Source organism: Canis lupus, chromosome 9 (genome assembly GCF_048164855.1).
Source record: "Canis lupus baileyi chromosome 9, mCanLup2.hap1, whole genome shotgun sequence".
Classification (NCBI taxonomy): domain Eukaryota; kingdom Metazoa; phylum Chordata; class Mammalia; order Carnivora; family Canidae; genus Canis; species Canis lupus.
In genome coordinates, this window is record NC_132846.1 from 31590889 (window position 1) to 31604610 (window position 13722).

Here is a 13722-nt window from a genome sequence, read left to right on the forward strand (position 1 = left end):
ACTGGTCTCTTCAGAAATGACTGATATGTTTCAAGATTTACTCATGAGATCCAAAGCAGATTCCGCCCCCCTCCAAACAAAAAAACAAAACAAAACAAGAAAACTCATCTTATCACATCACCTCCTTTGTTAACCATAAAAAATAAACTAACCTCCCCATAGCCAAATGGAGTAGGTGATGGTTGTTAAAACAGCATTTTAGCTTTAGAACTTGAAAATGAGAGCAAGTAAAGAGCAAGTGACCCACTGACAACCAGAAATACCAAAATGCTTTTGTTAGGGATCTAGATGAAGCAATTACAAGCATCTTCACAGGCTGTCAGATATCTATCTTCCCTTGAAAAGCTTGTGTGCTCTGTCATCATGAGGTTATCTCAACCTTTTCTGAGCCTATTTTTATTTTCAGTCTGGCTTACTTCTTAGGATAATCATCTCCTAAGTTCACTTCCCATCAAGAAAAGCAGCACTACACTAATGCAACCCTAAAAAAGCCAAGACACACATGGTCCAGTCCTTAAACAGGCCAAATTTTAAAAAGGACAATGTAAAAAGTCAAAAATGATTATAAAAGAAATCCATATGCTAAGTGAAATAATTCAGACACAGAAGAACAAACACTGTATACTTCCACTTGTATGAGGTACCTAGAATAATCAAAATCATAGAGACAGAAAGTAGAATAGTAGTTGCCAGGAGCTGCTGGGGAGAAGGAGAAAAGGAAAATTATTTAATGGGTCAAGTTTCAGTTTGAGATAATGAGAAAGTTCTGTAAGTGATAGTGGTGAAGACTGCACAATGCAAATATACTTAATGCTACTAAACAGTAAACTTTAAAAAGATTAATTATGGTAAATTTTATCTTATGTATATTTTACCACAATTATTTTTTGAAAAAGAAATTTTTACTCTTACCATATTTTTTCTAATCTTCTCCTAAGCTTTCTCAAAATCCATACTCACCAACACAGTCTCTTCCAAATCTACTGCCAAACTTCTTAAAACTCCACCCTTGCCATTACCTTGTATCCCCCTTCTCCCCTCCTTTTCCTTATGAGTCCATGTCATTTAAGTACATGAGAGATTGAACCCTCGGTAGGGAGGGAGAAATCATGAGCTAGCACGGTTCTCTGCAGCAAGAAAGAAAGGGAAAAGGCTAGAAATAATCACCTGTAGTTATTTTAATTTCATCGTACACATTTTATTCTATGCTTAAGCTTTCTCAAGCTTCTAGTGCCTCTAATTACCTGAGATTTGATGAACAAATCTGTATTTTCCACTGACATTCATGATTTCAGTCTTCAGGTCATGCCTCAGCCCCATGTTTACCATGTGTTTATACACTGATTAGAGGTTTTAGAACAGAGAGTTCTCAATTTCTGGCCATAAGACAGAACCACTTAGGGAGCTAAAATCTTGATGCCCAGGCTGCAGCCCACAACAGTTGATTCAGTGACAGCTAGGGCTGGGGACTCAAGCAATGGTATTTTTTAAACTCCCAACGTGCAGTTAAGGTGCTTCTCAAACATTTTCGTGAATATTACAAGGAAATTTTGTCAAAAAATCTGATTCTGATTCTGATCTGAGAGGTCTGCAGGAAGCCCCAGGATGCTGCTTTTGTAACATATACCAGGGTAATGCTGAGTTGGCTGTCCCTGGGCCCCGCCTTGAGTAGCAAGGCTTTAGGGAACAAGAGCCTTTCAGGTTTCCTTTCTTATGGGACACTTATTATACACATGGCCATTGAAGGCAGGCACAATGGGGCTTCCCAGCAGAACAGGTCCTGAAGATCACTGGGGACAAGGTGTGGTGGCACAGGGACTGTCACTGCCTCTCAACAGCAGGTGCTCATTGCCCTGCCCTAGTGTGGCCTCAGCTACTCTGCTTCTACTTCTAGGCTGGTTTAGGTGACAACCCACTCAACCCCCTATAACTCCAGATCTTTAACAAGTCACTCAATTCCCTAAGCCTCCATATCCTTGTGTGTAAAATGGGAATAACGGTGTCGACTATTTGACTATGTAAGGCTACATGAAGATTAACAGAGAGAATCTTGTACAGCACTGGTATGCCTGCCATGATACATGCCTGGCTTTATGTCTGCCCATGCTGCCAACAAAGAATCAACTTGCTAATTCTCTATTTCCCTTTTGTGTCTAGACATCTGATATGTACAGGGCATTAATTGTATCCCCTGTCCCTGGAGGACTGGGACCATCTGTGTATCTTGGCTCTGAACAGGAGGGACAAAGCACCCAGAGACATACATTTTCCTGCTGATGGCATAACCAAAATACTGATATGATTTTTGCTCTTTGAGTGCTGTTTTTGTTTTTTTATTAATTTTGTGCTCAGAAATGCTAAATGCTACCCTGCAAAGGACAAAGATAGTCTCTCAAAGCTCAGAACCTAGTAAAGGGATACTAGCTAACATTGAGTGCTTCTGACATACTAAGCACTGTTCTACGTACTTTGTGGGGTTTAACTCACTTGATCTTTACCACAACACTGTGACCTAGGGATTATTACCCTCCTTTGGCAAACAAGGAGACTAATGGCCCAGGAGGTTAAACCACAGCCACACTGCACAGCTAGTAAGTGGCAGAACCAGGGTTCAAGCTCCAGAGGCTTTCTCCGGAGCCCACCCAGACCATCAACATCTATCTTGTTTTTTTGCAGAGATGCCTGACAAAAGGCATCTTCAGATACAACATTCTCATGTATATGCCATGGAGATATATACAAAATATCCTGTCTTCTGGCAGGAGCCTAAAAATATACTAAAAAATAAACTTGCAATTCCTCCAGTTTATGCCAAAATTCAAGCAAACCATTCATAAACTTCAGTATTATTATTTGCAACATAGCCTATTTTTAAATTGCTGCTTTCTTGCAATTCATGGTCACTTGTTTTTGTCACCTACCATCTAAAGCTCCTTCCTATCTCTGGGAAGGACCTGCCATGTTACTTCCTGAATTCCCTGATTCTTGTTTTCTGCCTCCTCTGGTCAGCCTGGGTATGGACATGTGAACCAGACTTCACCCAGACAGTCCTGTCTGGAACTTGAATACAAAGAAGTAAGGAGAGCAGACAATTCATCCGAGAGCCAGAGGAGAGGGCAGCACAGCCAGTGGCACCAGTGTCAATAAGGGGCAGCAGCTGTGGATTAGCATTCAGACTGTTGCTGGGCATGATTCTGGCCAAGGCTTCCGCTGCAATGCTGCCTGATTGTGTTAATTTACCAGAGCTGCCATAACAGAGTACCACAAATTGGAGAACTTGAAACAACAGAAATTGATTATCTCACTGTTCTAGAGTCCAGGAGTCTGAGACTGAGGCCTTGGCAGGGCCATGCTCTCTCTGTAAGCTCCAGGGAAGTGTCTTTCTTGGCCCCTTCTAGCTTTCAGTGGTTGTGGGCAATCCTTGCTGTTCCCTGGCTGGTAGCAGCGTCTTTCCTGTCACTGCCTCTATCTTCACATGGTCTTGCCTGTATGTTCTCCTATGACTCTGTAGGTAAAGCTCCTATTCCTTTCTCTTACAAAATGTCCATCACTGGATTCGGGGCCACTCTCATCCAATAAGACAATATTTTAACTTGATTATATCTAAAGCTCTATTTCCAAATAAGGTCACCTTCACAGGTCCTGGGGGTTAGGACTTCAAAATATCTTTTGGGGGGACACAGTTCAACTCACAACATCTATATTCCTGCTGATTTCCTGGGCCTGGACCTCTGGCCATCCCATTGATCTTGTGTTCAATTTTCTTATAAATTCTTTTCCAGCTTAAATTAACAAAATTAGTTTTGCTTCTTGCAGCTTGGAACCTTGACCTGTCTTATCTCTACCTCTATATTCCTTGATTTTCCACCTGAGAATCTCCATTCAGAGGTCACTAGGGATGAACAGAACAGTGGCTTTAGGGTGGCAAAGGCCAAACTGCTTTAAGGTCAAGGCTAAGATTCCCATTCCACTCTCTGGATCAAGGGGGCTGAGGAGAGGATGGCCCAGGCCAAAGTTAAAGGAAGGACTCAGACTGAGCAGTCCTGACCTCATGACTGAAATGCATGGAGAACCTACTGATTTCCTAAGCTATGAGTTTGTTCTCAGGCTAGATCTCCCTTTGGACCAAAATTTGACTGATCTTTGCCTCCGGCCAGTGGATGGTGTGAGGCCTGTTTTGATGGCAAAGGACCACACTGCTTGCATTAGATCCCATAGATGTTGCCCCAGTCTGTATAATTTTCATCAAGTCATGACAGCAGCACCAAAGGGGCCTAACTAGCATTTCAATTGTGTTTGGTCTAAAGTTTCTAAAACCTCATCAATGCTATTAAAAACAATAACATTATGCCAGAAAGAGTTGTGGAGGAAACAAAACATTATGGGGTTCTAAGAAACATGGTAATCAAAGACAGCTGAGTCTAAAAAGACAAATCCATGTCAATGACTTCAAGGAAATAAAAATACACTTAAAATGTTTGAGTAAATCAACTTCACAACTGGCCATTAGGAGAAGAGTAGCAATACTAGTTTTTTATTTGCCCTGTTTTGCTTCCTTTTTTGACCTGTCCCTTGCCAACTTCATGGAATTATGGTAGGGCTAGGGACCACATAAGGTTGGAACTGCCTGAAGCTATCTTTGCCATTATTTGCAGAGAGCATGTTTGAGAATTAAGCCAACCCAGGAAAGAAGAATCCAATAGATACACATACAAAGTTATTATTTTGAGTCCCACAATCCAGCTGTATCTAAAAATACCCATTAAACTTCCAAGTTATTTGAACCAATAAATCCCTTTTTTTGTTTGTTCAAGCTAGTTTGGAGATCTAACCTTACAAATAAATGACAATATACTATCAAGTGTGCCTATCTGCTTTGACCTAATTTCCTTGGATTGCTGTTGGCCAGGGAATATTGTGTTGAATGGACCACATACTTCAACTAAGATGATGGTTTCTGAATTTCTGTCATCTGGCATGCTACTGAGAATATGTGCACACAAAACACACACATAAGCTAGCGGAGACGCATTTTCATAAAGCAATCTTCTGACGAGTGCATGTCATTGAATTATGATTATACTTATGGCATTGACCAAGTAAATCAACTAAGCTGAGTACAGAAGTCTTTTACTCCACCTGACACAAGCCCTGTCCATCACTATCTTACCACATCAAATGAACAAAATGACAATTTACTTCCCCGAGTTTCAGCATTTCCCTGTTACCTAATTAAGCTATGCCATTTCACATTTGATATATTCACAGATGATGTATAAGGAGTTTGGCTCCCAAATAGGCAAGCCCCTAGACCTCCTTTCCTGTGTCTCCCAATTAAATTTCCCCCAAACCCATGGGCCTGGCCTGTACATTCTTATACATTCACACATTTACTCAACAAATTGGTATCAGCCATTCACTATGTGCCAAGCCCAGGTGTAAGCACTGAGGACTCAGCAGTGAACCGAAGAGAATAAGCTTCTGCTCTTGTGAGGCTTCCACTCTAGGGAGAGGAGACAGACAACAGAAGTATTTAAAGTAGATCTATGTCAGATGATGAATAAACATTGTAGTGAAAGATTAAAGGTAAAATAGATAGGAGTGCAGGGCAGGTATGGTGAAATAGCGAGCCTTGTGGTCATCTGTGGAAAGAGCATGCCAAACCTAGGTAACAAAGGCACTGAGGCAGCAACAGATAGGAAGCTAGTGTGGCTGAAGTGGAGGGGCAGTGTGGTAAGAAATGAGGTAAGAGAAATATAAGTGGGGGAAGGTGTTGATGGAGAAAATTTAGAGATATCCCAGACCACCATAATAACTTTGGATTTTATTATGAGCCAGATAAGAAAACCCTGGGAGGTTGTGAGCAAAAGAGTCACATCATCTGACTTAAAGTTTTCAAGACAATTCTGCCTGCTGTGCTGAGATACAACAGGTGGTAAGAATAGAAGCAAGGAGACCAACGAGGGAGACCATGAAAATAGGAGTGGAAGTCTGAGAAGTGACTGAACTCTGGATATATTTTGAAGGTAGAACCACCAACATAATGGGATGTAAGCAGACGTTTTCATAAATGTCTGCAGGGGTTTTGGCCTGAGTAACTAGAGAGATGAAGATGTCAGTTACTTTGATGCAGTGGCTACAGGAGAGGCAGAGATTAGAAAGGGCGGAAGAATCAGGACTGTGGTTTTAGACATCTTAAGTTTAGATGCCTATTCAGATACCCTTGTCGAATAGATAATTAACTATATGAATCCAAGAGTAAGGGAAAATTTGTGGGCTGGAGACAAATACTTGGTAGTCATCAAAGTTCAGATGAATTTAAAGTCCTGAGGCTAGATGAGACCACTTAGGAAGTGGGTCCATTAGAATAGAAGAGGCCTAAGGACTGTAGTCTTGAGCAGCCCAATGCTCTGAGGTTGAGGAGATGAGGAAGAACCAACCAGCAAAGGTGAATGAAATAAGCAGTAGGGAGGTAGGATAAAACTGGCAGGTGTCATGGAATCTAAGTGGAAAAAAAAAAAATAACACCCATTTCAAGAAAGAAAGAGTGATTAATTGGATCAAATGCTGGGATAGGTCATATAATATCAAGACTAATAATTGACTACTGAATGCAGGTACACAGAAGTCACTAGAGCACGTTCAGAAAAAGGAGAGAATAAATTGTAAGCACTGAGTAGAAACAACTTTTTAAAGGATTTTACTGTATAGAGCAATAGAGAAATGAAGCAGTAGTGTGGGAGAAATGTGGGAACAAAAGGGAATTTTTATTTAAGCTAGACAGTATTGGGTGCCTGGGTGGCTCAGTTGGTAGAGTGCCTGCCTTCTGCTCAGGTCATGATCTCAGGGTCCTGGGTTTGAGCCCCACATCAGGCTCCCTGCAGAGAGAGCTTGCTTCTCCCTCTCTCTCTCTGCCTGCCACTCCCCCTGCTCATGCTCTGTCAAATAAATAAAAATCTTTTAAAAAAAAAAAAAAAAAAGCTAGACAGACCATCAGTATGTTTGTATGCTATGAAAATGATTCATTACAGAAAGAAAAATTGATGAAGCAAGTGGGGAGAGGGGACAATTGCTAGAGCAGTGTTCTTGAGTGGCAAAAGGAGATGAGGTGGAATGCACAAGTAACAGGAATTAGCCTTAGATTAACATATATATCATTCATCCCCTGTAACAGGAGTGGAGGCAGAGTGTAAAGGCAAAGATGCAGACAGGTGGGTAAAGGAGGCAGCGGGATTTGGTATAAATCCTTTTCTGACCATTTCTATTTTCTCAAGAAAACAGGATGCATATTCATCAGCTATGAGTAGGATGAGGAGGAAGGTTCAGATGGTCTGAAGAAAAATAAAAAGATGTGAAAAGCTGTCTAGGAAATAAGGGAAAGACTGGAATAGAGCAATGCAACTGGACCCCTGGGCTAGCACTAAGGGCCTGCATGAGGCCAGGGGTCATCCTCTTGCTGTGTGTTTTGAGCACTGTGGTGATGAAGAAGGTGATGTCCATAGGTGTTTAAAGAGGAGGGTGGGGGGAGAGAAGCAATGTGTAGTACTTTTAAAGCAAGCTGAGTTGTCAGGATTGAAGATGCAGAAGCAAACACAGCTCCACAGTCCAAATACGAAGTGACTGAAATCTCTAAGACAATTAGATATAATTTGAACATTCTTAGAAATAAAATCAGAGAACTTTAGAACTTAAAATGAAAATAGGGCATAGAGCACATAGTGATGTTCTTCTCTGAATCCTTCATTTTACATTTGAAAACCAAGGCCCTGGAAAATTAAATCAGTTGCTTAAGACCACATAGCTAGTTAGTGGCAAAGCCAAGTCTAGATGTCAGTCCTCCTCAATCTTATCTACTAGTCTTTCCTCCATTTCCTGGTGGGGTACAGTGAAATTTCAGGCTGGCCTTTTTCTTATTGCACATCCAGGTCCTCCTTTATCTTAATGTTTCCAAGACCTATTCCATCTTCTATCCTAAAGCCCCCCTTGCTATCTCTCAGAGTCATCTAGCACTCCCTTTCTATACCTCAGCCAAGTGTGTACTTCACTGAAGCTTTCAAACAGGTGCATTAGGCTGGTAAATAGCAGTCTTGGAAAACTACGAATTGGGATTCATCTGGGAGGAAGAAAGGGGAATCACAGGATGAGCCTGACTGAAGTCCTGCAGCTGATTTCCTTGCACTCACCAGATCCACGGTTTTCAGGTGTCAGTGATAAGGGTATGGCATTCTCTTAGTCCTCCTTTTCTTCTGTCCAGGCGGGAGCTCAAGAATTTTTCAAGCTACAAACTGTATGTGTTCGCTGAACCAACAAATGGCAAGTTACTGCATTAAGAAGAAAATGGATCTGAACCAACCAGTTTGGGGATAGCTTGCAGCCTGTGTCCCATCTGAATACCATTTGAACACAACTGGTTAAAGTTCTTCCAATGATGGCTTTTGTTATCTATAAAATTAAGACTAAACCAGAGATCAAGGAATTTCAACTGGAAGCTATATCCTGTCTCCAGTCTCCCATCTTGGTGTAATTTAAGTGAGTTACAGGCCCCTTTAAATTCACTTATTTAAAACAGATACTCATCCAAAGAGGCACTCTATAAACATTTGGCACATCTTGATGAGCACTTCAATTGCCCTTCAAAGGCAGTGGAAACAATCTCAAAACCAATTACTTATGCTCTCCTCCAAGAAGTTCATTAATTGGAACGAGGGCTCTGCCTCTGGCTGAGTGTGTCCTCTCCACTCTTTAATGTCTCACAATTGTCCCTTCTGGGGAACAGTGATATGGTTCCAGGCAATTCTTTTTAAATTTAGAAATTATTTAAATATAGAGGTAAAGGGCATTGATGGGGACCAGAAGTTAACATATGTTACAAAGGGATAAGCTATTAAATCTGTCCTCCCTTCTCTTGATTAAAACAATTAAAATATGGAAAGAAGCCCACATACCTTGGTATCTCCATAAGCTGGATGAAAGATTAGGAATAATATCCCTTAGATAAACCAAACCTTATAGTTGCTCACTTGCATGTGCCCATCCACATTACTCTTCCCCATATCTGCTTATCTCCAAATTCTAATTATTCTCATTCAGACCCCTGACCAATCTGCCAAGCAGTTCGCAACCACCCACATGTTGGTGTATGTTCTTCCTTTGGCCATTTTTCCTACCACACAAATTAGATGATGTGCTGCACTGCCCAAAGGTGTTGTTAACTGAGAGAATTTCTCTTCATCTATTCACATCCACAACCAAGCTTGGCCTTTTGCCTCCTTTGTCAGCTGGTCATAAGAGATTATGTCTGTGACCACAGGGGCAAGATGAGAGAAGAAACTATACAACAGCAGTGGATGACTCAGGAGTCTGGGCCATCTGCTCATGCAGTCTTGTTGTGTCCTATGATCCTGCTCATGCCCACTCTCAGATGTACCACTTTTATCTTATGGTGGATTGCTGCTGGGATATCCTAACTTACGACTTGGTAGGTCTGACACAACACAGGTAATGGTAGACACTTCTGGCTAGCCCTTCAAGGTTCCATGAGTAGGTGCTCCATCTCTACCAGAAATCCAAAGCATACCAGGACTTAATTTTCAATTAATATATAATTCTCCATGGTAGAGGCATGACATTGCTTCAGAACCCTGGGTATTTACATTATGATTCTCCTACTAGCACTTGCCATAAACTCCACACATCACTCCTTACTGCAGGTAATACCATAGGGTCTACCAAATCATGCGGCCAAATAGGCAGGGTCCATTTCTTGCACTGGGCCCTACTCAAAACTAGAAACCTTTCATGTCACCATGTTCCCATTCATGGAATATGCTACATCCAGAAAATAAAAGGCCCACCTAGCATTCTTCTTCCTTGTTAGCCATAGGAGGTGAAAAATGCAACAATTTATCAAGATCAATGGATTCCTGAAACCTCTACTGATACACCAGGCTCCTGAATATTCATGAGGTTTATCTCTTACCCTTTACAGTCTATGTGCCATACCAAGTGCTTCAATGTATTTGCCACTTCATAATCATCCAGTTTGATTAACAATGTCAACAATATCATGGAATGTCCTATGGGATATCTAGAGAGTCCAGGTCTCTTCAGACTATATTATGACAGTTACCATGAGACAAAACTGAAAGTGTATACTATTGTTAATCCTATGTGAATGTAAACCGCTTCTGATCCTCCTTCCTGATGAAGATGAAACAAATCCATCTGCCAGATAGTGGCTGTATGCTAGGTACTTGAGTCCATGTTAATCTGTTCTAGCAGAGATACCACATCTGGTACAGCAGCTATAATAAGGACTACTATTTGGTTGAGCTTGTGATAGTTTACCTTTATCTTCCAGGATCAGTCTGGCTTTGTAGGGGCTAGACTGGAAAACTAAAGAACAAAGATATGTAAAGACCATGACCCCTGCATCCTTTAGATCTTTAAGACTGGCACTAATCTCTACCATTCCCTGTGGTATGCAATAGTGTTTTTACTTACTGCCAGGGCTGGGAGTGGGGGTTTCAGAGGTTTCCAGTTGGTCTTCCCCCACTGCAACAGTTCTTACTAGAGGTCAAGGAACCAATATGGGGTTCAGCCAACCAACATTGGGTTCAGCCAACTACCATGTATCTCCACTCCAATTATGCACTGAAGGGTTAGGGAAATGGCACCAGGTGAGTCCAAAGTCCCAGTGGACCCACTGTGAACCGAATGTGGGCCAGGGTCCCAAGGATCACCTGGTCTTCCTATGTCACCTCTCTATAAAAGAGACAGTGATGACCTTCAGGTCGCAGCTATCAATTTCAGTTTGAATCCTGTGTTCAACAGTCTTTCAATGTCCATATGCTGCCCTTTCCTCATTGTATGGTTACTCAAAGAAATAGCTGTAGATCTCTTTGGAGAAGGACTGTTGGAATCATTATCATATATCCTTCTGCTGTGAATTTCAGATCTACACACTAGCTCAGATCTGGAAACTGGGATAAGAAGCATGACTTTATAAATTTTACATTTTTTAATATAGCATTTTTAATCATTTTGAGATAAAATTTACACAATAAAGTTCATCCATTTCAATTCCAATTCATTGCATTGTAATAAATGTAGATAGCCATATAACTGTCACCGCAATGAAAATATGGAACATTTCTATTATCCCAAAAAGTTCCCTTGTGCTCCTTGTAATCAATTCTCCCTTCCTTATTCCCAGCTCCTAGCAACCACACTTCTCTGCTTTCTGTTACTATAGCTTTGCCTTTTCTAGAGTGTCATATAAATGGAATTATGTCATACATTGTAATCTTGTGTCTCTCTCTTAACATAATGATTCCACGTTGTTGCATGTATCAGTGCCTCATCCTTTTTTATTGCAGAGTAGTGTTCTGTATATAGATATATCACAAAATGTTTACCAATTCACTGGTTGATAGGCATTTGGGTTGTTTCCAATCTGGGGTTATTATGAATATACTTTCTATGATCATTTGCAGAGAGATGTTTTTATTTCTATTTGGTAAATACTTACCAATGGGATTACTGAGTTTTTAGTTAGTACATGTTTAACTGTTGAAGAAACTGCAAACTATTTTCCAAAACGTTTGTATCATTTTACTTTTCCTGCAGCAGTTGCATGACAGTTTCAGGTGTAGCACATCTCTGACTTCATATGGTTAACCTTTTCTAAACGTTTAATATCTTAACCCTGTATCCTGGCTAATTATCATGCTTCTAATCTGTTTTCCTAAAGACTACTGGTGTTAACGACATTTTTATTGCTAATTTGCCATTCAAATACATTCTTTGCTCAAGTGTCTATACAAATTTCTTGTCCATTTTTTACACTGCATTTTTTGTCTTCTTATTGACTTGTCAAAGTACTTTATATATTTTAGATACAAATCCTTTATCAGATACATGTTTTGCAAATATTTTCTCCCAGTCTAGCTTTCTTTACACTTTCTCAACAGTATTTTTTAGAAGAGCAAGAGCTTTTCATTTGATAAAGTAAATAACAATGTTTTTATTTTGTGATTCATGATTTTTGTGTTCTATCTGAAAAATCTTTGCCTGATTTAAGGTCACACAGATTTCTTCTATTTTTTTTTTTTTTTTTTTTTGTCTAGAAGTTTGGTAGTTTTTGCTTTTATAAATATAAAAGGTCTAAGATGTATTTCAAGTTAATTCTTGTACATGTTATAGGGGCCAAGTTTCATTTTAATTTTCTTTTTTTTTTGAGCTTTTATATTTGAGTTTATTCTTCATTTAACTTTTAAAACACTACTATAGTTGAATATTAAAACAAAAACACTAGCAAGTAGTGAGCTATGATTATAGTCCTTCACTCATCCACTACTGCATATAAAATGCCAGCAGCAGTGTTATTCATTGGCCCCATTAAGAGGTCTGACACTGAACACCACCCCTGGGATGACGTTCATCATCCTCACATGCTTCCCCATTGTAATGGCGCCATCTTTCCTGATTGGGATCAAAGTCCACCAGTTCTACCTGGTCCATTTCATCAGTCTCTTCTACTTCCTTCCTTTCAGGTAGGAGTTTTTCCAGCAAAGAAAGTTTATCAGGAGAGAGAAAGCCATTCTCGGGGAAGTATACCTTAAATTCGATGATTAGGTGACCCTTCTTATATGGTCTACGATAAATTGGCATGCCTTCATTTAGCACACACTTGATATCCCCATGCTTGGCAGTCTGACCTGGATGAGAGGTGATGATGATGGTTCGGTTGTCAAAAGTAGATATTGGCTTTTGAAAGCCACACAGGGCTTCAACCAGCTGTATATCCATACACATGAAAAGATATTCTCCTCATCGAGTAAAAACTGCATGGTCCTTCTGATCTAAAACAATGGTAATATCTCCTGGTTCCAGTCCTGGTTCTTGGTCTCCCTCACCATGGAATGTTATCTTCTGGCCATCTTTCATGCCTTTGTCAATATGCACTTCTAGAATCTTCTCTCGAACTATCTTCCTTCCGTTGCAGCTTTTACATCTATTTTTAGGACTGATCCCTTCCCCATCGCCCTGGCACTCCATGCACACAGATTGAATTTGCTGAACCATTCCAGGTCCTATCTGATGAATTCTTATTTGCATTCCAGTACTTCGGCAATTGGGACAACATTCGACTGCTCCTTTCTTACCACCTCGGCCTTCACATTTATCGCAAATCAATTCTTTTGCAGAGCTAGTTCTCTTGTTGTGCCATTATATAAATCTTCTAAGGTTACTGAGAGCTGATGTACATTTTTACCTCTCTGTTCTCTCTGCATCCTGCCTCCTCCTCCAAAAAACATATCAAAGATGTCCATGGGCGAGCCAAAACCACCACCAACTCCACCTTCTTTAATTGCCTGTTCTCCTCCTTTGTCATATAATTCCCTTTTCTTTGCATCAGAGAGCACTTCATAAGCTTGAGAAATCTGTTTAAACTTCTCTTCTTCATTTGGATTCTTATCAGGGTGGTACTTCAAGGCCAGTTTCCTGTAAGCCTTTTTCAATTCCTCCTGGGTGGCACTGGGTTTGACCCCCAAAACATCATAGTAAGTGGTTTCTTTCACCATTTTCTACAGCCGGTGAGAGGGCCGAGGCCGGTGTGGGGGAGCAGGAAGGAGCGCGTTGCTGGGGGCAGCTTGGGCAGCTGCCGCTCCTCCACGTCTCACGGAGCATTCTGGAAAGTTCCCTCATTTTAATTTTCTT

At 40.6% G+C, this 13722-nt stretch overlaps 1 protein-coding gene and 1 pseudogene across 31 annotated transcripts in view; both read right to left on the reverse strand.

The window, feature by feature from the left end:
* BMP4 (bone morphogenetic protein 4) overlaps positions 1-13722 on the reverse strand; it is a 348582-nt gene that overhangs the window by 84564 nt on the left and 250296 nt on the right. The gene's annotated exons all lie outside the window — the stretch shown is intronic.
* On the reverse strand, positions 12206-13656 carry LOC140639398 (dnaJ homolog subfamily A member 1 pseudogene; annotated as a pseudogene).